Source organism: Ursus americanus, chromosome 5 (genome assembly GCF_024610735.1).
Source record: "Ursus americanus isolate L20-20 chromosome 5, mUrsAme1.1.p, whole genome shotgun sequence".
NCBI classification, from domain to species: Eukaryota; Metazoa; Chordata; class Mammalia; order Carnivora; family Ursidae; genus Ursus; species Ursus americanus.
The window spans coordinates 10,326,932-10,353,194 of NC_142131.1; the positions used below are offsets into that span (position 1 = coordinate 10,326,932).

General features: G+C 34.8%; 1 protein-coding gene and 1 long non-coding RNA gene across 3 annotated transcripts in view; one reads left to right on the top strand and one right to left on the bottom strand.

The window, feature by feature from the left end:
* ST8SIA4 (ST8 alpha-N-acetyl-neuraminide alpha-2,8-sialyltransferase 4) overlaps positions 1–26,263 on the top strand; it is a 91,637-nt gene that overhangs the window by 55,337 nt on the left and 10,037 nt on the right. The gene's annotated exons all lie outside the window — the stretch shown is intronic.
* LOC123799275 (uncharacterized) overlaps positions 1–26,263 on the bottom strand; it is a 106,513-nt gene that overhangs the window by 9,967 nt on the left and 70,283 nt on the right. For both annotated transcript variants that reach the window (XR_015724369.1, XR_006781551.2), the window contains 2 exons: positions 16,873–16,996; positions 15,879–16,155 (listed from right to left, as the gene is read on the bottom strand). This is a non-coding gene — a long non-coding RNA (uncharacterized LOC123799275). The remainder of the gene's footprint in view (positions 1–15,878; positions 16,156–16,872; positions 16,997–26,263) is intronic.

Genomic DNA, 26,263 nt, shown 5'->3' on the forward strand with positions numbered 1-26,263 from the left:
ATTAAGTTTTTCTGGACAGAATATCAGTCAAATGCTTTTTATGAAGAACTCATTTACAGTCACTTGATTCTATCCTGCCTCCTCTTTTGTCCCCCAAACCGTCATCCAATGACCATGTTGGTTGTCAAACAGAATGCGTTACAGAGAGAGAATGGGCTGGCGGTTGCTACCTCATCATTAATTTCTTTCCAAGAATAAATTGGTTTTCTTTCAGGCAGTATACATTTTCATTGTCAACACCAAATTGTTGTCATAATAAAAGTATGGTTCATGTTGCTTGTCCCATTCTCTCATCCCTCATTTGAAACACACTCATGAAGGAAATATTGCCCTTTGATGTCACTCTAGGGATAGTAAAAGCAGTAGAAGCATCCATTTGTCCTTCTGTATAAAATAACATCATAAAGTGATAGTATAATAAAGGAATTGGGAATTCTTGGGTGCTTGGATGATATAGATTCTGTTGAATGAATTACATAGATTGCGTTTCCTTGGCCTTTGTAACATTTCAGAGAAATTTGCCAAAATTAATTAAGCTGCAGTACCAAATAACTGAGTTCAGATTTAGAACTTCCTTGTTTCAGATATCCAATGATATTTGTGCCAGTTAAAAACTTGGACAAAATTAAATAGCTAAAACAATCATGTGATATCCAGATATTCTTTCCATAATCTAAAATACAAGGGATTCTATATTACACTGTTTTTGATAACTCGGTTTAATAGCAACTCCTTTTTTTCTTTTCCTTTCGCCCAGTGGCTCTTACTTAAAGTAAAATTATTACCTGCAGCTAAAGTTATGACTTTACGTTTTATCCCATTTATCTTATTCTTCTCAATAGAACTCTGTAAACTTCCTGCAGAAATTATTTTATAGCCATGTATAAATTTTTACAATGTGACAAGCTGATCTTACATTAAAATATATTTTTTTCAGTAGTGCTTGAGAAAATTGTACAGTCTTCTAAATGTTAGTATCATTTTAAAACAATAAAAATTAAAGAAACAATGTTGGGGTAGGTTGTAGGCATCTTCCTAAAACTCTTTGTTTTTGCTTAATAGTCATCATTAAAAAAAAAATAAAAGAACTTGATACTTTGTAGAATCCGTATGTGTTGTAATCAATCCATCAGCAGATTCCCATTAATAAAAGTCACTACTAGAAAGAATCAGTGCTGCTAAACACATTTTGTAGTTTCTTCAGCTGGCAAATATTTTCTCTGTTTCTTTTTTCTCTAGACCAGATGCCTACAACAAAATTGCTGTCAGTTTCAAAATTAGTAAGCTGATTATTTTACAGAAAATAATTAACACAGAATATGTTTCATACAAATATTGTAGTAATACACATGGCACTCCTATTAGACAGAATAAAAACCAAATACAGAATTTTTCATTAAAAAAGTTTTTATTGAAGCAGCAAAGTACTTTAAATCACATAATTCCACATTTGGCAAAAATGAATAAGTGTGTTTCTGCACATTCACTTCTCTGGCAACATTTATAGAGTTCATCCTGTGCCAGGGGCTGGGCTAGGTCTGGGGCTGTGAAGAAGACAACAAAGCAGGGGCTTCCTTAAGGGGTGGAAATGCCACCTCTGTAGTCCAGAGGTCCACCTTTATGTAAGGAAGGGCAAGGTAATTGGGGATGTTAGCCCAGGGAATTTGGCAAATGCTTGGAATACCTGCAATGGGATATGTGAGTGAGGTCAGTGAGTAGAGATACACAAAAGAGTTTCCAAGCAGGATTAAAGGTCGACTGAGAGTATAAATCAAGAATTCACAGTACTGCCTATTTTTAAGGTGTATCAGCATTATCTACCAAAAAACAGTCCTTTTTTGAAAGACCTAAATATAATGACTCCAATACCTATGACTTGATTAAGAAAAAAAAATGTTAATCAGAGTCTGGTTTACAAAAAGCTTCAGGATCAGAACAATGCTTCTACATGCCAAAATTTATTCTAGAAAAGGATGGAAGTTGATAAAAGGAAACAGTTATACAGCTACTGAAATGAGTAACCTGTTTAGAAATAATTCAGAGTGACAGAACAAAATTATGTTCAAATAGATTTATGAATCTCTCTTCTTTCTCCACCATGTATATGGTGGATTTGACGTTTCCCTTAATCCATTTTTCTCATTTAACTTGGTGTGCACAGGAAGTAGGTCCTTGGATTTCTCACAGTGTGTGAGACACTGAATATGACAATGAAGAGGCATATTGTGATGGCAAATAGATTATGTGGAGGGCAGGGATTTACTGGAGAATAGAACAAGAAGCAGCAATTGTGAAAGAAAAAGGTGACGCACTGGAGAATCGATCTTCATTTTGTTTTATTTTTTGGATCTATGTAATAGGAAAACTTTGGAGATTGGTTTTCTTATATCCTTAAGTAACCCAGCAGAAGAATGTTACAAGAGCAAATGAGGCTGATCCACCGCAAAGAGACCCAAAGACAGATAAACTATTCAATAGGATAGTGCCCTGACTGGTCAGGAGCTGATGGAAGCATGACGTTTCCTCTGTGGTAGTTAGAGTGTTATGAAATAACTTTGCATTGCCCAAGCATTGTGACTCATGATGAAATGAACTGCTTGGGGAATTTGACATCCCTCCTCAATGTTCTGGACCTTTTAACACTTAGGTTTGATTGGGGACTTTCTAACCAAACTGATTTGATGATGATGTTACGAAACATCTCCATAACGTGTGCTTTATTCCATTACAGTAACACACTGAAACATGTTTTGTAGTTTCTTTGAAAATCCCCTGTCTTTTACCCTAAAGGAAACTCTGTATTTGCCATATATTTATATATTTTCACCAAACAGTTGTACCTTCTGCTTTGGATTTCTTTAGAAATAACACTACGATCCTCCCTAAAATAAGTAGAAAATATTTGAAAATGTTGGGAAAAAGTATGAGGAAATTCATAACTGCTTAGAAAAACCTAAAGCCATTTGAAAATCATTGAAAATTCTTATTTCATGCATCAGACAATTTTTCTGTGTGTCACTAATAAAACCATAATAACATAAAAGTAAAGGACTAGGAATATTTAAAAACAAATTTTAGGTGTAGTGAAAATATTTAAATGGTATGATTATCATAAAAAATATATAAATATATTCCATTGTGTATATATAGATATATACCACATCTTCTTTATCCATTCATTAGTTCATGGACAGGGAGGTGAGTGGGGGAGGGGCAAATAGGTAATGGGGATTAAGAGAGGGTGCTTGCGATGAGCACCAGGTGTTGCATGGAAGTGTTGAATCACTAAGTTGTACACCTGAAACTAATATTACACTATATGTTAACTAGCTGGAATTTAAATAAAAGCTTGGAGAAAAAAAGTATGTAAATATATTATCCATAGCTAATTAATATGTATTGATTTAGTGATCCTTTGATATAAACTAGTTAAACCTTTCCTTTTACAGAGCAGGTATTAACACCCAGAGTCCCATCTAATGAGATACTCAGTGGCAGAGACGGAATCACTGATTCTAGGAGCAGCTCACTTTCCACCAATATCTCCATAAAAGAGTGTAGCTTTATATGATTATGACCGTTTTTGTGCCATTTTGTAATTCCTTTTTGATGTATTATTTCCAATATAATAATATCTATTAATTTATATAGCCTTGTACTCTTTGCCAAAGTTATATTCAGAAAGTGAATGCATTCCTATTTATATAACTTATCACAGATCTTGAGCTGTTTCTGGCTTATGTTTCCTGGCCAGAGATAAAAAGATTATTTTTCATAAACAAGAAGAGGAAACACCTAAATAAACTGTCTATCTAGCTAAGGATTTATATTGCAACTTCAAACACAAGTTTTAAGTAATTCTAAAATAGAATCCCATTTTTTTTTTCAACTCAAAAAGAGATAACATGAATCCTATAGCTGAGCTCTGAGCATTTCATTATATTTAAGTTCATTTATCTGCTTAGGCTTTCAGCTGACATCTGCAGAGCAAAATCAAATCTCTTCTAGAAAATTGATTGATCGTGTGCCATATTATTTGTGAAGCTCATGCCATCTAAATTTGAATTATCTTATTTTAAATAAAATTTGAAACACATTAAAGAACTTTAAAATATGTATTTGGCTAGAGAACAAGTGAAATCTGTATCAAAACTAAGTATCAATTCTTGCAAATTTTAAGTTGGTGAAAGTTTAGAGGACTATATAATATGTTTTTAGAGAAAGCTTTGTCAAGATGGTTTAAATAATTTTTCTGGGAAGTTCAGTGTGGACAACACCGTGTTAGGATCAGAGCGTTGCTGTTTCACGATTTGCTGAAATTACCTAGTGATAATCTTTTCTATTGTGCATATTTATTATCCTATACAAAGTAAATATGCATAAAGATATACCTGAGAAAAGTGCCAGAGAATATATTCTAAGTAACTACAATGTTGACGATTTATACTTGAGTCTCTGGACTCAAATTTTTCATATTAAGCCTTTATTTTAAGTTTACATTAAACAAATTGCCTTCTAGATACATAACCAGTGACTTGTAGTACTTTGACTTTAATTCAATGTTTAATTTAATGGATTCTTTTTCTCTGGTGCTCCCTGTTACTAACTCCCTCAGTCACTAATGTTTGGACTGGAGTGAGAAAAGTTTAACTTAGATATCACTTCAGGACAACACAGATTTTTAAAATAATGTTTTGTAGTGTTCATTTGGCACTTATTTGTTAGCAGCAGTATCTGTAATATAACCTTGGTCTTTATTAAAATCCCTAATTTCTTTCACTTCTCTTGTAGAAACACCCTATTGTTATTTCTGTTCCTCTTCCTGATTATAGAATGCGGGTAGCAAACTGATGACTAACAATTTGATGACTAACAAAATAAATTTTGATTTCCAGTCTACTGACCTGTGTGTAACAACACAGACACTTAAAAATGAAATTTGTTGCCAACATTTAATAACCATTAGCTTTCACACAAAAATTTCATTTTTTTTTTTTTGGTTCTTTAAAAAATAAGAAGATCTGACAGCCTTTATTCATGCTAGCTATGAGCCACAGCTCAGTTGTTCTGTGTGCAATAGTCTGGGCATTGTTAGCCAGTTCTTCAGAAGCTACATAACCCTTGGTCTTGTCTGTTCTGACAGTCAGCCTGATTCACTCATCCTGGTTCTGCTTTTTCCAGCTCTTGACCATTAGTTTCATTATTCTACCTTTTGGGAGGAGAATGAGGTATAAACATGGATGGTAATTGATTCAGACAGTCTTAGAACTGGAGAAGACTTTGCATGTCTTTGAATAAAAAAATCTCATTAAAAATAATGACACTAAAGCATATTTGGGCAGGTTTAAGTGATGTCCGCAGACTCTAAGCAACTTGGCCTCAACCATACATCGTTTGACACCAAATGTCCTGCTCTTTTCAGTAGTTTAAGAAATTGATTGTGAAATAGTTGTAGAAAATTACACAGTATTTCACCGACAGATTCATTTCAAGCAGTGTGGCTAATAACTGTTTAAGAATCGGCTCTCAGGGAAAACAAACAAACCTCGATTATAGCAGTTGTTGATTTCCATAATGTAAATACTGACACCATGTCCAATTTCAAGCTACTGAGGAGATGTCAACCACCTTATAAAATTCAAGAAGATTTAACATAATCTTTGTGAATCAATGGCCTTTGTGAATCAATAAGAGCCAGTTCCAGCCCACCAGACTAAATGTGTGATTCAAGGAGATTCTTAGGTATCTTACAGAGAAATGCAAGCCATTAACATAGAGGATTATTAAATAAGATCTTTTCTATTACACTGGTAACTCTATCAGAAATGTCTATCTCATTTATTAGAATATTTTCTTTTTATTACATCTTTTCACAGTTTAGATTGGCTAATGAAAATGCACTGACATCAGTGACATATATAAAAGCAAAATCAATAACTTTTATATAATTCATATTTTTCATTTACTGTACTAATCAAAATAAGCATACACTATGGATATTTTATATAATAATCCCTAAAGTGGAGTCTCTGAATGTTACTGACTACAGAAAAATTACTCAAATTCTTTGCCCTGCTATTGAGTTTGGCCTGGCTAAACGCTTTTGAATAGCTTTTGGATTTTATGACGTCTGTCAGAAATAAATATTTACTTTAAATATATTATTATTGACCTATACATTCATCATTTTTCCAAAATATAAGAACTCCTTATCTTATTAATAATACTTATGGCAAATGTCTTATATTCTGATTTCTCTCTTATAAATGCCTAAAACCTTTTTTTCAGGAAAAATGTTTCCATGTTATTCTAGAAACTTGGTAGTTTGCTATTGATTCTTGTAGGTAAGAAATATTATGGAAAATTTTGATCTCCCAACTATTTAACCAAAAAACTAAATGTTGTTAGGAAAAGTGATAGTAACTTACTTATCTGAGAAAGTAAAATATATTAAGTTGTTTCCTATAGTAATAACTAAATATATAGGAAGAAAAAATAATTTTTGGTAAAAGTTTTATACAGAAAACAAGTTTCAATACTTGATAATACATGATTAAAACATTATAATAAATATATATGTATGTATACAAAATATTATAATAAATATATATATATTTGTATATGTGCATGTGTGTCCCAGTTAACGTGCATCCAATTCTACATCTAATTCCAGTACCCTAGTGCAGTACTTTGTTGAAGTAATTATCAATACAGAGTAAGATTCATTTCTAAATAGAAAAAAAATATGTGTGCAAAGTAGCAGTTCAGGTTTTTAGAAAAAATATTCATTTCACTTGTGATATGTTATTATAACTCTCAGGGATCAATTTCAGACATGTTTTAAGTTAAAAAACTGAAATACTGTTTTGGCTTCATTCCATAAAAAATAAGTTTCTCAGCAGCAAGAGAATCAGAACCTTTTACAATACTTGAGATCGTACATTGTTCACATTACTCTATTTTCTAGCAGTTTTAATCTTATAATTGAAGACAATGATTTTGTCAAAAAAACTGATTTTATAGAGCTGTTTTGGCAAAATAAAATAGTGGATGTTTCATCTTAAATCTCTTAAACTCCTTCCCATAGTTGAACATGGTTCTACTGCAACCATCACATCTGAAATATTTTACCCGTCTTGCAAGAAGATGGCTTGCCCAGAGCCACAGAATTATTAACTGTTACAGATGGTGAATCTGTGCCATTTGTGTCCATTAATTTTCTTCTCCGGTTGAAAGAAGGAATAAGGAAACAGGCGAATGTAACATTTAATTTAGGGAAAGTGAGGAAAGATAAGATTTGGGTATAAACATTCAAATACTAGTGAAAGGTTGCTGCTACTCACAGGACCTGGGACCCTTACTTACTTTATTTATTGACTGAGAAAAGACTGGCAAAATGGAAGAACGTGTGTGTGTGTGTGTGTGTGTGTGTGCGCGTTGCACTGGGAAAATCACTTGGAACAGTTGTTGAATTCTGTCCTCTATTATTATTTACAGTTTTTCACCCATAATATATAATAAATTATCTCTTTTACTCAATTGTCTGGAGAAGGTTAGGACTTTGAGTTTGGGGTGAGTGTACGAAAAATACAGTAAGAGAAAGTAAAATAGTCTGGTTTTAGGACTCTAAAACTGTCCTCAAGAATGTAGGAGAGGAAATGGATGCATAAGACTAAGATATTTATTGGCTAATTATTTAATGTGTTTTCACAAAATTTAAAGAGAAAAAGGGTGGTAGGGAAAATAAAGCTGCAGGAATCTAGCTAGCCAGCTTGCTAGTGACCTATTGACCGAGCTATCTATCATCTGTCATTTGTCTTTTTTTCTTTCTTTGTAAGCCGATTCAACGCTGACTCTCCAAGGCACCTCTGATGTTTATGATGACTCAGATTTTACAAGTGGAAAGTAGAGCTAATAATCAGAATAGTTTCATATTTCCCTCAGCTTTATGGTTTGTGTGTGTGTGTGTGTGTCTGTGTGTGTGTGTCTGTGTGTGTTTCGGCACTAACGAGAAAATTCCCTAGACTTCTTTAGAGCGTCTATGAGTAAAGTCAATAGTGATAATAACTGGCATGGGAGTATTTTTACCTGGAATTGGAAAGAAAGTCTCCAAAGTATTTCATTTAAATGTTAGCACAGAGCAGTTTTCTCTGATGGATTTTATTATTTTCTAAGCATCAGCATTATTTCTGCCAAATCTAGGTAAAAATAGAATCTGGAGATGATAAATTACTTTTCTAGGGTGTTTTCTTCTAATTATGAGTAGTTCAAGTTGATTGACTAAATTAGTTTTTATTTCTAAAAATTATTTGACCCCCTCAAATATATGGAACGATCACTTTGGTTTGACAAGTGAAAGTCAACATGGGGTTTCACACTTGCCATAGAAAACTAGAAGTTGTTTAATCCCAGGTGACATTCAGTAAGATGTACTATATATTTAACTGAGAAAAGCATGTTAACCTTCTTTATTACATTTTAGAATATTTCTACTTCTCTGGGTTTTTTAAAATTAGTTAATGTAACACAGCTAATCTCAGAAAAATACTCTAGAAAATTATAAAATGGAGTAGTGGATCTTCAGTCATATTTTACTTTTTAGTAATTTAATTTTAAGATTTGAAATTAATGTAATGCCAGCTAAAAAGGGCATAACCAAATTAATAGTATTAAATACCTACATTCCACTGATGTTTATCTTTCCATTCTGGTGAATAGTAATAACGGATGAATATGTCTAATGAATCCCCAAAAGGAGAAATACCTCCATTCCAAACCTGAAGATTTATCAGCTCTGTATCAGTTGTTGGTAAATTTCTATTGTCTTTTACTATTTCTTAAATACTAATTGGCGGATATAGTATCCAACACAACTTTTTCCATGTTAAACTTCATTTTAAACTTTTCACAAGTGACAAGTATAATTGTGATGACAAATTTGGTATGAATGAATATGAAACTTATTTCAACTACCGTAATACCAATACTACAGAAAGCAAATCAGCCAGTGTTTACTTTCTATAACTCTGTACGTGTTCCAATTTCAGGTGGCTACATTTGTTGGGATGGGGAAAAAAAGGGATTTAAGAAAATTAAAGCTTTTCCCCATGTATTTTCCTATGCATTTTCCCACATAATTTAGTTATGTTTGAAAAACAAATATCAATTCTCTTTCAGAATAGCACACCGTGCTTGGCTGTCAGGATATCCAACATTTCCAGGAATAACTAACTCCCCACATGGTAATCTCTGGAGTGTTTTCTGATACCAACAACCAATTCTCCAATTCTGTGAACATCAACTGGTTGTTCAACGGTTCAATTCTATTTTGACACAATCTACCTGGAGTTAGCATTAGATCCCACAAGTTAAAGGTCTCAGTCCCATATGCCTACCTCCACTTCAGACACAATCCCAGGTTCCCAGCCACCTGCATTTCTGACAAACTGGCTATCAATCGAGGGTTCCCACAACCTCTTCCTCAGCTTTGATAATTTACTAGAACTCACACAACTTAGGAAAGTACTTTGCTTACTATTACCAGCTTATCATAAGGGATACAACTCAGGAAATGCCAAATGGAAGAGATACATATGGCAAGGTATGATTGAGGTGGGAGAGTGAGGAAAAGGGCATGGCTAGGTGCTTCCAGCATCATGGCGTGTACACCAACCAGAAAGCTCTCTGACTTTCCTTGTTCAAGAGTTTCTATAATTAATCTTCAGTCTTCCCCACCTTTCTGGAGGCCAGAGGTGGGGCTGAAAGTTTCCATCCTCTAATTATTGGCCTTTTTATCCGCCAGCCTCAGTGGCCCCACATAAAGTTACCATATTAGTATGAACTCAGGTGTAAGTGAAAGGAACTCTTTGAAAGGGACTCTTTATGAATAACAAAAGACACTCCTATCACTCAGGAGACTCCAGGGTTTTAGGAGTTCTGTGCCAGGAACTGGAGACAAAGACTAAATATATTTCTTATTATACCACATAACTAAGAGAGAAAGGTCACTTTGTTGAGTTAATGAAATGACCGGTTGCAAAAAAAGCTGAACCTACGGTTCTCTTTAGAATTTGGATTGAGAACTTCGTGTACGAATTGAAAAGACCAAATTAGTGTCATGTCTGGGATGTAAAAGTGCTACAGCTATAAATGCAAGAATATAAATTGGAAGACTTCTTCCCATTTCTCTCTTGTTTTATGGCTTTGAAAAAAAAATTGATGTAAGGAGGATGAGTCAATTTCATTAAGAGTGACAACTTGAGATGAGAACAAAATAAAAAAGGCAGAAAAAAATATTTTTAAGCATTCAGAAATTCAAAACCGTCAAATTAAAATAACACAATATTTTTTTCCAGTGACTATGTCCCCATTAGATACCATTACAAGATTGTCACAAATAAGGACCTTTTTTTTTTAAATGTGAGATAGATAACCATGAAGTTACTGTATTTAATATCCAAGTAAAGTTTTAATAAGTGCTAAGTCCTAAGCTGTTCTACTCTTTCCATGCCCCACAAACTAACAATTGCTCCTTTTGTCACGATAGGATTTCATGTTTTATTTCCTTTTATTCTTCTTTCATTTTTATTTTTCTAATTCTATTAAAAATAGACCTCAATAGTATATACTCAGATACATTATGTATGTATATTTAGATTGTTTCATAGTCATCTCCTTTATTATATTGTGTTCACATCATTAATATGATTTCCTAAACTTCAGTTTTCTATAATTCTTTCATTTACTCATTCAGTTTGTATTGAACATATGCTAGGTGCCAGGTACTTTGCTAGGTCCAGGGTGCAAACCTGGATTAAATAGACACAATTCCTCACCTTTACTTGGATGTTTACATCCGTACCAGAAATTGCAGTATGATAAAACAAGTGCGCGGATGGGGGGAAAGCAACACTATGTGTGTGTGTGGGGGGGGTAACTTCCAGAAGTGACAATGGGAAGTTGATTAAAAGAAAAAGACCTACTGGAGAAACTGATGTTTTAGTTCATGCCGGGAATAGGGAGAGAGTGTCTCAGGTAGAGAAAATGGCGTATATAAAGACAGATGCCTTTTTGCAGTCTTTTCACTATATAATATTAGCTGACACTCATGTAACACTCACTATGTGCCAATCATTTCTGTGATTTTCTCTAGGTAAACAGCACTGTGGCTTAGTTCCATTATTACTTCCATTTTCCATGTGAAGAAACCGAGGAAGTAACTAGTTAAGTAACATGCTCAAGTCTACACAAGTAGTAAAAAGGGAAGCCAGAATCAAAGCCAAGGAACTTGATTCCATAATCTGTACTTTTCCTCTCAATTCCATACTGCATTTGACAATGGACATATATTAAAGTAAAATTTTAATTTATTATACTAGGCATTCCTTTTGGAGCCCAGGAAAACCAGACTTAAAATAGTCAAAAAAAATATAAATCAGCCTGTGTCATTTATCATGAATCAGAATTCCATGACAGACTAGGAATTCACTTCACTTTGACAAAGATTCGTTGTCTTTCTCTACATGCAAAGTTCTCTGCTAGGACCCAGGGACATAAAGATCAATTAATTTAATCTCTCCCTCCATGGGTTCTCACTTTTGCCTACAAGATGATATGTTAACCAGTAAGTGTACATAAAACCTAAGACAAATACAACTGAGCAGACATCTGAATGATATGAGAGCAAAGAATTTACCTTGTAACCTTTAGATTCACGGCATGGTAGCAACACCTAAATAATACAGGGTGAATGAATACAACAATGTGCTATAAAGGGAAAATTATTTTCATCAGGGTAAATCATGAGATATTTCATTAAAAGGAGACATTTGGGGTCCTGAATAGTGGATTAGATTTCCCTAATGGAAGGTGGTAGAGTAGCAGGGTAAGTGAAACTTGTTTGACCCAAGGAGGAGAGAATAAACAAAATCATTAGAGTAGAAAATAGAGAACTGAGTAAATACAGTGAGAGGATTATCTAAAGAGTTGACTGTATAAGATTCTAGAAAGTCTTCAATGACGTAGGAAGGAGCTTTATTCTTTTGAAAGTGGACAATCAGAAGCTTGTAAGCAAGAAATGACAAGATCGGAGCTGTACTTAAAATTAGTGTCATATTGGGTAACTGGAAACTTTAAGAATATTTTAGATGCTAATTCGTTCAACTGTGTGCAAATTAATGATGATGTAAAGCAGGCTGATGAAAGCAAGAAGAGAAGGAAACAGAAAGATGTGGGAGTTAGCCAAAAGTATATGTAATTTTCAGGATGCTGCAATGCATGTTAGTGCACTAACCTATATTAACTGAGAGTCACAGTTCGAAAATAAGAGCACTTTCTTTCACTTCATTGATGAGAATAGCAGATCTTTCGTCTTATTATTACAGTTGCTGTGGTCCAAAGCATGTTTGAAAATGAAACATCTGTGATACTGAAATATCTTCAATAAGGAAACATCTGTGATACTGAAATATCCTCAATATTTTTTAAGAATTGGGAAGGCTTCCCTCAGGCATATGTCCCAGATATGCAGTACCACATTTTAGGTGTAATTGCAAAACCTGTGGTCCCCGACAGAGCCCCGAAAGTAAAAACTAGCTGCCATAGAGTTAAGAAAAAAAACGGGGGGGGGGGAGAAAAAAAAGATAAAACCTGAAGCATGGACTGATTCATATCAGAGCTCTTCCTTTAAGTATAAATGAACACAGCACATTTAATTTATCCAAATATGAAGTCTTTGTCATTGATACTCAGTATCTACTTAGACAAAAATAGTGTTTAAATGAAAACAGATTCTGTTTAGAACTCATAGATAAATTCTAAGTCTTTGCCAGAATCAGTATTTTAAACAAAGTTATGGTTCCAGATTCTGAGAGACTCGAATATTTTTCACTTGCATATATAGATTCCTGTCATGTCTCAATTTCTAGGTCACTCATGCATCCGCCACTCTAAGAGGAAAAAAAAAATTGTAGGAAGGTTAAATCAAGAGTCAGATGAGAAGAATTTCAAAAAATAAAATGATTTGTTTTGCCCCTCCCCCCCCCAGAGATGACCAGAACTCACTCATCTCAGAGCACTTGCTCTAGCTAAGAACTGGATTCCCACTCCAGTGGGAGCTTAAGTGATAGAGCAGAAATAATGGAGAACGAGGAAGAGTCAACGTGATGCAGCAGGATGGAGATGAGCAGATACGCTGGAGATCTGTGTGTCTCTGAGTGGGGAAAATGAAATAACAATACTGATAGCTCCACTGATTGAACATTTATCTTCTCATTTAATCGTCATAAAAAGTCAATAGATCTCCTTAAAGATTAAAACAGTTGAGGCTCAGAAAGTAAGAACTAGTTAAAAAATCCAGGTAGGAAGTTGTAGAATTGGGAAGTACTTTATGTCATAAGATAGAACCCACGTATTGTTATGGCCACATTTTGGAACTTTTCCTAATCTGGCACCGCCAGGACATAGTACACATCCCCTTACTTGGCTTATAAACAGTTCACTGGGTGTTCAGTTATAAGGTGGAGATTTCACCTTCTCCGGGATGGTAAACTGTGTCCGTCCTGTTCTGTACTTGTTTCTCAGCAATGTACTTGGTGAATAGTAAACCCTCAAAACCCAGTGGTTGCTGGAGGACTGGAGCATTAAATGAACAAGAGAGAGAAGTCTTTTCAAAGTTAATTTATATAGACGAATATAACTGTATACTGTAAATAGCGATCCGCTGGTAAAACCCAGCAACTGCAGTTTCAACTCATATTATGGTCCATGGAAACTTAAAGCAAGTCCTATACGTATTCACAGTAGGATTTATTTTGAGAAACTATGGATCTAAATTTTAAGAACTAATGTGTTGGTCTTACTGTATATTAGCAATTTGTTATTAAAACACTGTACTTAGGGGCGCCTGGGTGGCTCAGTCGGTTAGCGTCTGCCTTCTGCTCAGGTCAAGATCCCAGGGTCCTGGGATCAAGCCCAGCATCCCATTGGGCTCCCTACTCAGCGGGGAGCCTGCTTCTCCCTCTCCCTCTGACATGCCCCACTTGTGCACTCTCCCTGCCCCACTTGTGTACTCTCTCTCTCTCTCACTCTATCTCAAATAAATAAAATCTTTAAAAAAAAAACATTGTACTTAGAGTTAACCTAAGTAATATAATAAAGTAACAACTTAAGTAAACATAACAAAATATTTATATTTGAAGTCATATGCAAGTATGGCTATATAAATAGATATGACCACTTAATCATCTGTAGGAATCATTGGTCTGAAAACAAAAGAAATCATTTGTCTACTTTTTTGAAATTAATATTGGTTGCATTTGCACACACTTTTTGCATGTCTGTACAAACACACGCACACACACGGACAAATGTAATGCAACCATTCAAAAGGATATCTTTGTTTAAATAACACAACAATGATTTGCCATGTTATTCTGGACAAAGTGTCCTCAACTGCTTGCCTAAACTCACAAGCATTATTACAATATATTATCATCCAGAGATAGTACAAGACATAAAATAGGTCTACTGAGTTTGAAAGGATATCCTGAATTCAGAAAAATAAAATCTTTGTTTTATATAGATACTTGTTGCATATGCATAGTTTTCAACTTAGAAATAGATCGAGCTATAAAAAATTTAGTTTCTTATTGGCTGTTGTTTTTGTAGATTTTATTAACTGGGAATTTTTGTAATAAATATATGTTGATCAATTTCTATGTGTCAGACCTAGTGTTAGTTGGTAGGGATAGGTTGGTAAATACCACCTTGACTGACACAGAGTTTGCACTGTAGCAGGGGAAACACTGAATAATTAGACAAATTATTTGTATTAAAATTGGCTAAGTAGTACAAAGGAAAAATGGGTGAAGAATAGGGAAGACCTCCCTGAGCAAATGATAATAAGCTAATACTTTTATTGACTTTTTATTCAATAATAAATAGTGTAGTGATAGGTGCCAGGTGTTATTTGCATCGCTCTACAAATGTTAATTTATGTAATCTCCATAACAATCCTGTAAGGTAAATATTATCCCCATTTAACTGATGATGAAGTGAGACACAACCAGGTTCAACATCTTGTACAGCTCACCCAGTAAGTGATAGCCCTGGGCCTCGAACCACACCCGGCTCCAGTGTGCCCATAACTACTGCATAGTAGTGGGATGCATCCCAGTGATGCATCTTGTTAAACTCTGTTGTCTTTCACTTGTTTGTCCCTTGGAAATGTTATACAACATTTTAATAATTTTTATAAAGGGCTAAACTCTTGACTAGGCTGCACAAGATAAGGGGCTTTATCTTCATTGTTCCACATTCATGGTCAATAAGATTACAAAAGTGTCACCATCGCACTCTTAATAGTACAGCATACATAATAGACAACTTTATATCTCTTTATTTTGTTCCATTGTACTTTAGAAAAATCGGAGGACTACATGTTGCTAGGTAGAAATATTGTGGTAACTCTGAAGGATATGTTCAAGCATCTTAAAGGTTAAGGACGCAAGTAATTTATTATGTCCACTTTCTGTTTTACTTATGACTTTCCTTTCCCTGTTATAGATCTATCACTGTCAATATCCTTTGTTTTCCAACCTTTCCTTTATTACTCTAAAATAGAATTAAGGCAAAGAAAAAACTGTCAAGTAAATGAAAAGATTAACTAAAGCATTTGGGCAATCGTTGGAAGGAGTCGGGGAAAATGGATATAAGAGATATACGTGTGCTCATGTTTGAAAAAGGATTAAGGTTGAATTTTTAATCCGTGAGAGGAAAAAAGACAAAGGAGAAGGCATCAGGCCTAAAGATAATTGCTTTGAAGAGAGAAAGACAGTGCTGGGAAAGAGTCCTTGGTCGCAAAGCTCTCAGGGGCTCACCTGGTTCTTTTGCTCACTGGGATCCTTTTGGTAATTATCCCACGAAGATGGAGCATGGCAGGGCTGTGGCGAGCGTCCACTGGTATTTCTATGTATAGGAGTCAGTCACATTTCATGGAGAAAGATCTGTGACATGGGAATAGTCCTGTACCTACAAATCCCTATTCCCGCATCGTCCATTGGAGGATCACTGCCTTGTGTTTGGGCTCAAATATTGTCTGTGTCAGAATTCGTCGGCATTTCATAGTAGGCCACTTGACAGGGCTTTGTCCTTTTCCTGAATGTAGTAATTAAGCAAATGAAAATTCTCAGTCTCAGACTTTCTAAGACATTTCCCAGGAATCTGGATCTTTGAAAAAGCTGAACTCCTCCTTTGTTCGATTAAGGAGGATTATTAACTGAAGGCCTTTCCCTTTTTTGACTTGAATCAACATCTATGGACTAAGGATCTCCCACACCCCATGCAAACTGCTGATCCTCCTGTATTAGAATTCTAGAGCTTTCTATCTCGATTTTTGACAGGCAAACTGCAGATTTAATCCTGAAACATGGCCTTAGATGTCTCCAGAGTCTTGCAAGTGAGAAAATGTACAAGCACGGTCTAGGCTTTTGGCTTGAGAGACATCTTTTTGCAAAGATGTGCTTAGAAATCTTAAGCTCGACCTATATTCCCATCTAACACATTTTTTTTAAATTCTATTATAAGCCGCTTTCAGAGAGGTTTTCAAAGAAGTCCTACTTTTTGAGATCTCAGGGAGTGAAAAGTGGAGCTTCAAGCTTACAGAAGGAGTAGCAGAGGATTGCTTTCTCGGGTGCTCTGGGTGAATGCCCTGAAATCTGCTTGCCTTGCACAAACAAGAGACTCTGAAAAACTGAGGGAAATACTCCTCACGTCAGGACTTATTAATCTATCACCGATCAGCTCATTAGGGTTGCACAGTGGCTGGTTTATGCAGGCCCCAGTGGGTAATGAACTCACCAAGTGTAAACTCACCTGGGGAAGGAAATGAAGGGCTTACGCAGGACAGGCAATTCACTTTCCGGTGAATGGGAGTGGACGGACTCATGTCTTGTTGTTACGATCACAGCTTTGCTCTGAATGGTGAGATGTCCCACAACTGTAAGTTAAGGTGTTTGATTTTTACATCAGTTTATAGATCTGTATATACATAGATAAATGGACGTAGATAGAGATTCAGTTTGAGATTTGAACCATTTACCCGGTGTTTATAACGGTGTGCATGGCACTGATGCCGCCCATGGCATCAGGGAAAGTGCTACAACGGGACACAGGACATCTGGGATCTTAAAAGGCACTTCACACTGTTTCCTAGAGTCACAGAGATCGCCCCCACGAATGTCACTGCTATTTAGGGAGCAACCAGAGCCACAAAGGTACATCCCGGACATGTTAGAGTGGCTTGTAGCCACGCGTGCAGCTTGTCTCCGAAGCCAGGGAGGGCCTGATTAAATACAGGCCCACCCACTGTGAGAAACTCTCTGGCATCCCAGCTGCCATTCAGAATGTGAAATCCAGGATATGACCTGTCAAGATGAGCTACTTCGGCATATTGTGGCAATGCAGCTGTCACTGAAATGCGTAAGTCTCCAGAGAAAAACATTCAAACTGTTTCCAAGGTGGAATGAATACAAATGCAAAGCTCCACTCACATTGAATGTGACTTTTTCAACGGGATCATCCACACTTAATAAGCAGAGGAGTGGAAATGACCCCCGTACCTCTTCTCCTCTTTGATTGCTAAGCATTTTCTGGGGGCAAACTGTTTCAGTATTTCTATTGGTCTGTATTTGAGAGAGGCAGGGAATATTTGCGAATTATACACATTTAAATTATGCATTGTTGTCCTTCTCTTTCATCAATAAGGATAAAAATTGCTATAGATCCCCCAAGATATTTCAATGAAATGTTTGCAAAAGAGACAGTTCTGTAACCCAGATTTTAAAGAATTATTTCGTATTTATTCCTTGAACTTACTGTTTTCAACATTTTTATAAATTTATAGCATTAACACCAAAATTTATAATAAAATTTAAAAACTTCAAATTTGTTCCATTAATGTCGAGAGAAGCGCAGTGAGTAAGATTAGTGATTATATAAGTGTTTTTCTAATAAGGAATTAATGTACATGGTCCCCCAGGTGTGCCCAAATAGGTGGGAGTAAATCAATTCTAGATCGAATTTCTTTTCTTGTAATTTCCTATTAAAAGTTTCTGAAAAGTAGGAAACAGGGTCAAGTAACAAATTCATGATTGATTGAATTTGGTATATCTTGATAAAACTGGCTGAAATAAGTCTCATTACAAAATTGCCTCATCTTAGGCCGAGTTTTATTAGGGATCACACAGATCTTCGTTGTCAACCAACAGACTTCTAAAAGCGAAAGGAAATGTGAGAAATATTTGATTCAACTAACACTACAGTCATAAAAGTCTTGCTATCTCAAACTATTTTTTATTTTAAGGCAATACTGTCAACTATGTATTCTGACATTTAGGTAATTGTAACATACCTATGGGATGTTTACGTGTATATACATTTGCATAGCAAACTAGAGATATATGTACGTATGTATTGTATATGATTATTTACATGTGTATTTCTACATATTAGTGTATCATATATAATTATATATGTAAATATACGTAACATATAACTATAATGTATGATACGGCCATATTTAGTATATAATATATATAGAATCACTTTTTAAAAATGTATTTAAGTAATCTCTACACCCAGTGTGGGGCTCAAACTCATGATCCCGAGATCGAGTCACATGCTTTTCCAACTGAGCCAGCCAGGTAGCCCAAGATTCACTTTTGTAATTGGAATGAAATATCCTATTTCCTAATCCTAACCTGTAATAATTTGTTTCACATGTTTATCCCAGAAACTCTTGATTCCAATAACTCATCCATTTATTTAACAAGTATGTTCATGCTTACTGGGTAAAATTGTTGAGTAGATTAATGTTTCTAGTTTGTATGTATAGAAATTCAGAACTTGTCTATTGCAGAGTACCTGAAAGTCATCACTGAACCATGAGGTAACCTTGAGACTCTCCCACATGTCATTTCTCCATTGCACTGTGACAGATATGTTTTTCCCCAAACACCTATCATATTCCCCAGATGGCTCAGCCATCATCCCTGGCAGATTATGAATAATGTTTTAGGTTGAACAGATGTAAGCAATTTGTAATTTTTCCCCTTTCTGAACCAGCTTTGTTTTGATGAATCAACTGGAAATTGAAACTTATGTGGAACTTCTCTTTGAAAAGGAGCAATGTTTTCCCACAGCGGACTATGCAGTCAGCTCTTAAGTATGGACAAGAGACAGGGAACAGGGAAACTGGCCAAAATGTGTGACGATAAAAACTGGAAGATCATCACATAGCACTGCTGTGCACTTCCCATTTCTTTCCTCTAGAGCACCACATATAAAAAATAGTTTAGGTCATTCCAAACCAACCCAATTTCCATCAACTTGTGAAAAGATGGCAGAAATATCAGGTTGCCTGTGTTTATCTACGGTCAAAAACTCTTCCGAAAACTAGTTTGAGAAATGTAGAAGTGCTGATTAAATGTTGAGAGAAGAAAATAAACTACTCTCTGGCAAGGATTTGTTTACTCTGCCAAATTATATTTTACATAAATTATACAGATTACAATTATATCTTTGACCTTCATATAGTCAACATAAAATGAACCTTACTGGCAATTCAGTTTTAAGGAAAACACTCTACAAGATATAAATTAAATAACCCCTTTTGTTTAAAAAAAAAAAGATGATAAAATATCTACCTAAGACAGGTCCATCTTTATACCTATAGGATGCACCTTTATTTATATAGGGATATTCTACTTATAAACAATATGAATTATTTTCCTTACCCTAACCAGTTGCCAGACCTGAAAGACCACTCAATGTCTAGAGTTCAATCACTGTCCTGCACATTCAGAGCCTGTCTCTGACCTGATAATTCTTGCCATGGGAAAAACTGTCATAGTATTTTTGGCTTTCTTAAATTAAAGTCTGTGAGACCAAAGTAACTGGCAATTGGTCTGGATTAGCTAACTCTGAATTCTTAAACACTTAAGAATTTGGAAACTCAAATAAAAGAAAAAAAGATAAAAAAGATTTTGTAAACTCCAAATGCTACAGACAGAATATGATAACCAAAATGTGAATTGTTAAAGACAGCCATCAATGTACTTTTTATTTCTGTGCTTATTACTACATTTCAACATTATTGACTTGGAAAGTTTAATGTTAATATTATAAAATATTTTTAGGTAGAATTCATAGACCATTCTCAAAGCTTTTTCAAACCTTGCCCCCTTTTGAAAACCAGAAATCTTATGCCTTTCTTTATATTTGGAATTTCAAAATAAATAGTATGAGTTAAACCCAATCAAAACAGTTATAATATTTATTATGCTTCTTTTACTTCCACACCACTCCAGAAATCCACCTGTTCCTCCTTCTTCAGTGAATAATCTCTGGTTTTAATAAGCTAGTTAAGGATCTTATCTGGTCTCTAATGTAGACAGCCATTTCAAGGAACTCATTAGGTATATTTTCTTACTTAATTAAGGAACTCTACAGAATGGACTTTGTTGGCTCCTTTTTTTTTCTCTTAGATTCTATAACTTAATGTTCTTCGGATTTATAGCTTAGTCCTTAAGTTCCTGAGTTTGCTTTTATACACAATGATAAGCCAAAGACGAAAAGGCTTATTTTCACGCCAGTACAAAATGAAGCACCCTCTAGACAGCTCTTACAGAGTGCACGAATTTTAATGATTTGCAGCTTTTTGGTGTTGCATTTCATTTATCCCCTTTATTTGAAAGTATGAATATTAAGATAGCAACTGAGACGCAAGAGCATTAGAGATTCGGTGTGAACTTTTTAATATTTTAAACTTAATCACTTTTATTCCAAAATTTAAATGTAATTTACTCTCCAACTATGGACTCTGGGAAACAAACTGAGGGCTTCAGAGGGGAGGGGGGAGGGGGATTGGGATAGGCCGGTGATGGGTATTAAGGAGGGCACATATTGCATGGAGCACTGGGTGTTTTACGCAAATACTGAATCATGGAACACTACATCAAAAACTAAGGATGTACGGTATGGCGACTAACATAACATAATAAGAAATTATTATTTAAAAAATGTAATTCACTTTCCAGTGGTGTATACTCCTTTTCTGAACCTGTATATTCCCCAGATTTCATCCCTTGCTTTCTGTATTCTATCATGTTTTGTGCATCAAGGAAGTTTATAAATGAAATTTGAGTCAGCATTCAAAACAATATTACATGAATGTACTAACACAAAGAGAAACAGATGGTCAAGAATACTGTACACACGCTTTGTGCACAACTCCCACAGGCTGCCTGTCTTCAATTTTTTTTTTCCTCAAGTAGAATCAATCATCAGATAAGTGATTTTGGATTCTTTATTATGGAAATATTCCTCTTGAACAACAACAAAAACAAAGAGCCATTTCGATTACATTTCCATTTTAAAGAAAGTTATGTTTCACCCTCTTGATAAGTTTATTGTTATGAAGTCTGAACTAACTATCTCTATCAACTTATATTCTCATTCAGAGAGTCAGGAAAAAAGTTTTGTGACTCTCATTCCTGAATTTCTATTATATCAGTATAACTAAAAGAAAACAAATCATATAAAATAAATGGTTGTCTTAGGCAGTACCTCTAAACTTATGTGAATTGCATAGTTCACATTCTGGATGAAACCTTATGATCATTTCTCCTTGCTTTTTAAAATTTATCAAGTTTAAAAGAAGGAACTGTTGGGTTTTTTGTTTGTTTGCTTTGTTTTGTTTTGCTAGATGATTTGGCCCTAGTTGTATAATGTAGGCAATATAATCCATTGAGTTCTTCAAACAAAAACAAGAACTAAACTAAACTCATATTCACTAGTTGAGTGAATGTTCTATAGGCATGTGCATAGGTAATGTGACTGACCTTCCTAATATGATTCCAGCAGCATGGTGTATTAAATTGAACTTGTATATAAAATTCATAATTTACAGTGAACTGTTATCTGTATCAGATCATTCAATTCCTCCAATATTCCAGAAGGTAAGATGTTTTGCCTTAAATGTACAGATCAGGAAACTGAAACACAGATAAACAGATATGAGGAAACTGAGATACAGTTAGATACCAAGGGTGGAGGAATTCTCACTAAAACTTAAACTAGGCAGGATTCTTGCTAAAAACTAGACTCAACGAGGATGGACACAGAAGGCCAAAGTAGATGCCTAGTTGAGATGAGAGCTCAGAGGAGCCTAACTAAATTTGGTTGAGGAGAGAATCTTCTACCTAGGAGTGTGATTGCTACAAATATAGTAACTTCATGTTTAACCTTTTGAGGAACTTGGCAGACTGTTTTCCAACGGGTGTGTAGCACTTTACTCTCATGCATAGGTACCAGCAATAATATATGAATGTCCAATTCCATAATAGCCTCAACAACACTTATTATTTGTCTTTTTTATTATAACCATTCTAGTTGGTGTGAAAAAGTGTCTCATTGTGGTTTTGACTCACATTTCCCTGATAGCCAATTATGTTGACCATCTTTTCATGTGCATATTGGTAATTTGTATATCCACTTTGGAAAAATGCCTATGCCTTTGCTCATTTTTAAAATTGGGTTTTTAAAAATATTTTTATTATTGAGTTGTAGGAGTTTTTTAATGTATTTTGATGCGGGTCCTTTATCAGATATGCGGTTCGCAGATATTCTCTTCCTTTCTGTGAGCTTATTCACTTTTAATGGCATCTTTTGGAACACAAAAATTTTTAATTTTGATTATGGCCAATTAAAATTTTCTTTTGTTGCTGTCTAGTAAAAACTTTGCCTAAGGTGAGGGTACTTTACTCCTGTATTTCCTTCTGAGAGATTTCGAGTTTTAACTCTTAGGTTGAGGTCTGTGATCCATTTTGAGCTCTTTTTTTCTTTTTTTCTTTTTTATATGGTATGACGAAGGGGTCAACTCATTCTTTCAACATTGCCTTTTAACTGAATATTATGACAAACATCATAATAGGGGCACATCTCAGTCAAGGTGCAGTTTGTTACATGATAGCCTGATTTTATAGTACAGTTTTCACTTTTATTCTTTTCTGTTGCAAAGAATAGCATATTACCTAATGTAGCTGTCTTTATAGCTGTATTTCATTGCTTCATTTCTTCAGAAGAATAATGGGCTTCCGTTTAGCAACTATTTTATAAATGTGATTTATAAATTAAATGATTCTACCTAAAAATACATTGAAGGGACTGGCATTAAGTGAGGCTGAAGGAGAGGAAAAGGAGGAAAATTACCATTGATTGCATTAGATTGGAGTTTCATCAAATAGAGACTGACATCTGGAGGGAAAAATACCCCAGTATTTATTAATATTTGACTTAATGAAAATATTATGTAACACCTCATAGTCCTTCAAAGTTTCAGGGATAAAAATATAAAATTTCCCCTAATTAATCTTGGGGGCAGAATTATAGCAGTAGTGTTTCTAATGACAAGTAGCTTTGGAGTATAATTTAAATCCCAAAGCCTGCATCAGTGGCATTGTCCTGGCAATATTTCTTCATGGGGGCTTTTCCCTCGGCTGGAAGCCCCTTTATCAACGTATACGCTCAAAGAAAGCCGTTTATTGAGTGATAAGTTTATGCCAAGGACAAGGCAATTGTCTAAATGGGCAGTCCCTTCAGTATTGCACACTTTATGACAGGAATAAATATAGAAAATAATGATCTAAGTTTGACCAACCTCCCCAAATGCTATTATTTTGATACTTGCTGGGAAGGCTACAAAGAACTACTTTGAACTTGCTTTTAGCTATCTTGATTCTGTTCCTTCCTGGGCTTTGAGAAGTCTGATCTTTGGCTTATGTTTAGTTTGTATACTTTGCTAGCAAGCATTTTACATTATTGAATGGATTATAGATCACATTTGTTGGTCTTTACTCCTCTTGAAATAGATTTTAGCACAATTCCTATTTGGAAGGTTAATGTAACCTGACTTATTGATGGAAACTGGGCATACCCATTTGTAAATTGTCCACATCAAGCTAAAATAAGGTCATCAGACCATTAGAAGAGTTGTTTAAGATTTTATCATAGTAAAAGGGACTTTTATTGGGAAGCTGTCTTTATGTTGTCTGGGAATGTGGAAATAGAATCTCTAAGTGCCTTCTTGGAATAATGTTTATGAATGAAAAAATTTGCATGGATAAAATACTGCTCTCATTTTCATCTTTCAGTATCTAACCCATTTTTACTAAGCTTTAGGATTACCTACCCCCACTTGCTTTTAATTACTTCTTTTCTTGTAGGACTCCACATCTTCTGATAAATGGTTTAATTGTTTTCTTTTAATCTTAATAGGAAAAATGCAAGGTTTCCATAATTTTTGACCTTTTGAAAGCAATCTGATCTCATCAGGGGGATCAGACACAAGGCACGTTAGCATTAACCTTATTTAATTCCATCATCATGTTTCAAAAGACCATCTCCCTTTTGTTTCCAGTATTTCACCTTTTGGATGTCACCACTTCCTCATTCTGGCAGTTCAGGTTGTAAATTTCAGTTGTCTTTCAGAGTTCAATTGGGTGAAAAAAAAAAGGCCATTAAAACCTGTGGCTTTACATCTACTTTTTTTTTTTCTTTTTTTTTTTTTGCCCTAGCCCCCATGCATCCGTTCAAGTTTTTAAGTATAATCTTTGAGAAGTCCCCAAAGATATTATATTTAATATCTTTTTTTTAAGATTTTATTTTTAAGTAATCTTTACACCCAATGTGGGGCTCAAACTCAAAACCCTGAAATCAAGAGTTGCACGCTCCTCCAACTGAGCTAGTTAGGCACCCCCATCTTTAACAGATACAATATAGAATTCATCTATAATTATTTTTTTAATTCTCTTTCACCAAAATCTAACCAACATGTAATATACTTTTGGAGTGATCCATTTAAATTCCATTCATGGTAAGTAAAGTCTAAAGGATCCCCTCTGTTTTTAATTTTTCTCACATCTCAGCAAGATTCCATTTTCTTTGACTTTATTTCCTTCCATTAGTTTTATCTTTGAAATTATGATGGATAATTTTATAATTTTTAAATAATCAAAAATCATTTTATATTATGAATTTGTAAGTAGAGAAAATTTTCTGACTTCTAGATACAAGTATTATAGGAAACTGGACATGATGTTAAATTTATTACCAGGGATGATTTTATCCAACAGCTCTATAACATTATTGAAGGGATATGCTGCTTGTGATGTCAGATCACACATTATAAAAGTAGGAGTAGTTAATTACCACAGCAAAACATAAGACTCCAGCTGCAAATGGAGGAACTCTCATGCTCCTCAATCTTAATTCAGATTACTTGCGACCTTTTAAAAATGAGAGTTTTAGATGTAGTAGGAACCATATTAAAAATCTCATTTTATTGTTGAGTAAACTAAAGCTGAATAAGTTTAAGTGGTTTGCCCAAGATCATATATTTAGCTTAAGGTAAAGCAGAGTCAAAACTCCAGCTTTTCCAGTGCTTGTCCTATTAAATACTGTCACTCAGAGAATGCCAAACCATGAGTATGTTCCATTTTATTAACACTAAAAATCTCTAAAACTCCAGCAAGAATAAATAAAATACGCACTCATTAAGTATCTGCTGTGTATCCAACACTGTGCTTAAATATCTTATTTGAGAGATAAAAATAGAAGACTCATTCATCTCTTTCTGTTTTCATTGTATAATAATGTTAACCTTCTCTGTTATATTGTAAGAAGCAAATTATACCCCCATCTTCTTTGTTTACAAATGAGGTGTATATAAACAATTACCTGGAAATTTTTCTAAGGCAAGTTTCTTTAATGTTGAATTTCCTCGTGCAAACATTACAGGGCTACAGGTCAGGAAGAATATTTTCGGTGTGTTCTACAGCTTGTGGAGTACGGGAGCGAGCTGGTGCTGGCAGCCAAGAGTGGACTGTACCATCTCTTCCCTATTCACTGTTCACTGATGTCAGGTCCGTAGCTTGAACTCAGCCCTGATGGGAGTATTTACATCACAGAAATTGGCAAAGGCTACAGATCAGCAATCCCTTCTCCTCTAGTTAGTGTCTGCTATTAAACAGTTACCAGCACACCAGTGTGCAGCACAGTGGCTGAGCAAACTCAGACACATCATTTACTTCTTGAACTTTCCACTGGATTTACTGTGAAGTAGAAATGATAATACATCCTACAGCATCATCTATAACAGGATTTTATGAGGAGCATGTGAAAATACTTTGTAAATATGAAATAGAAT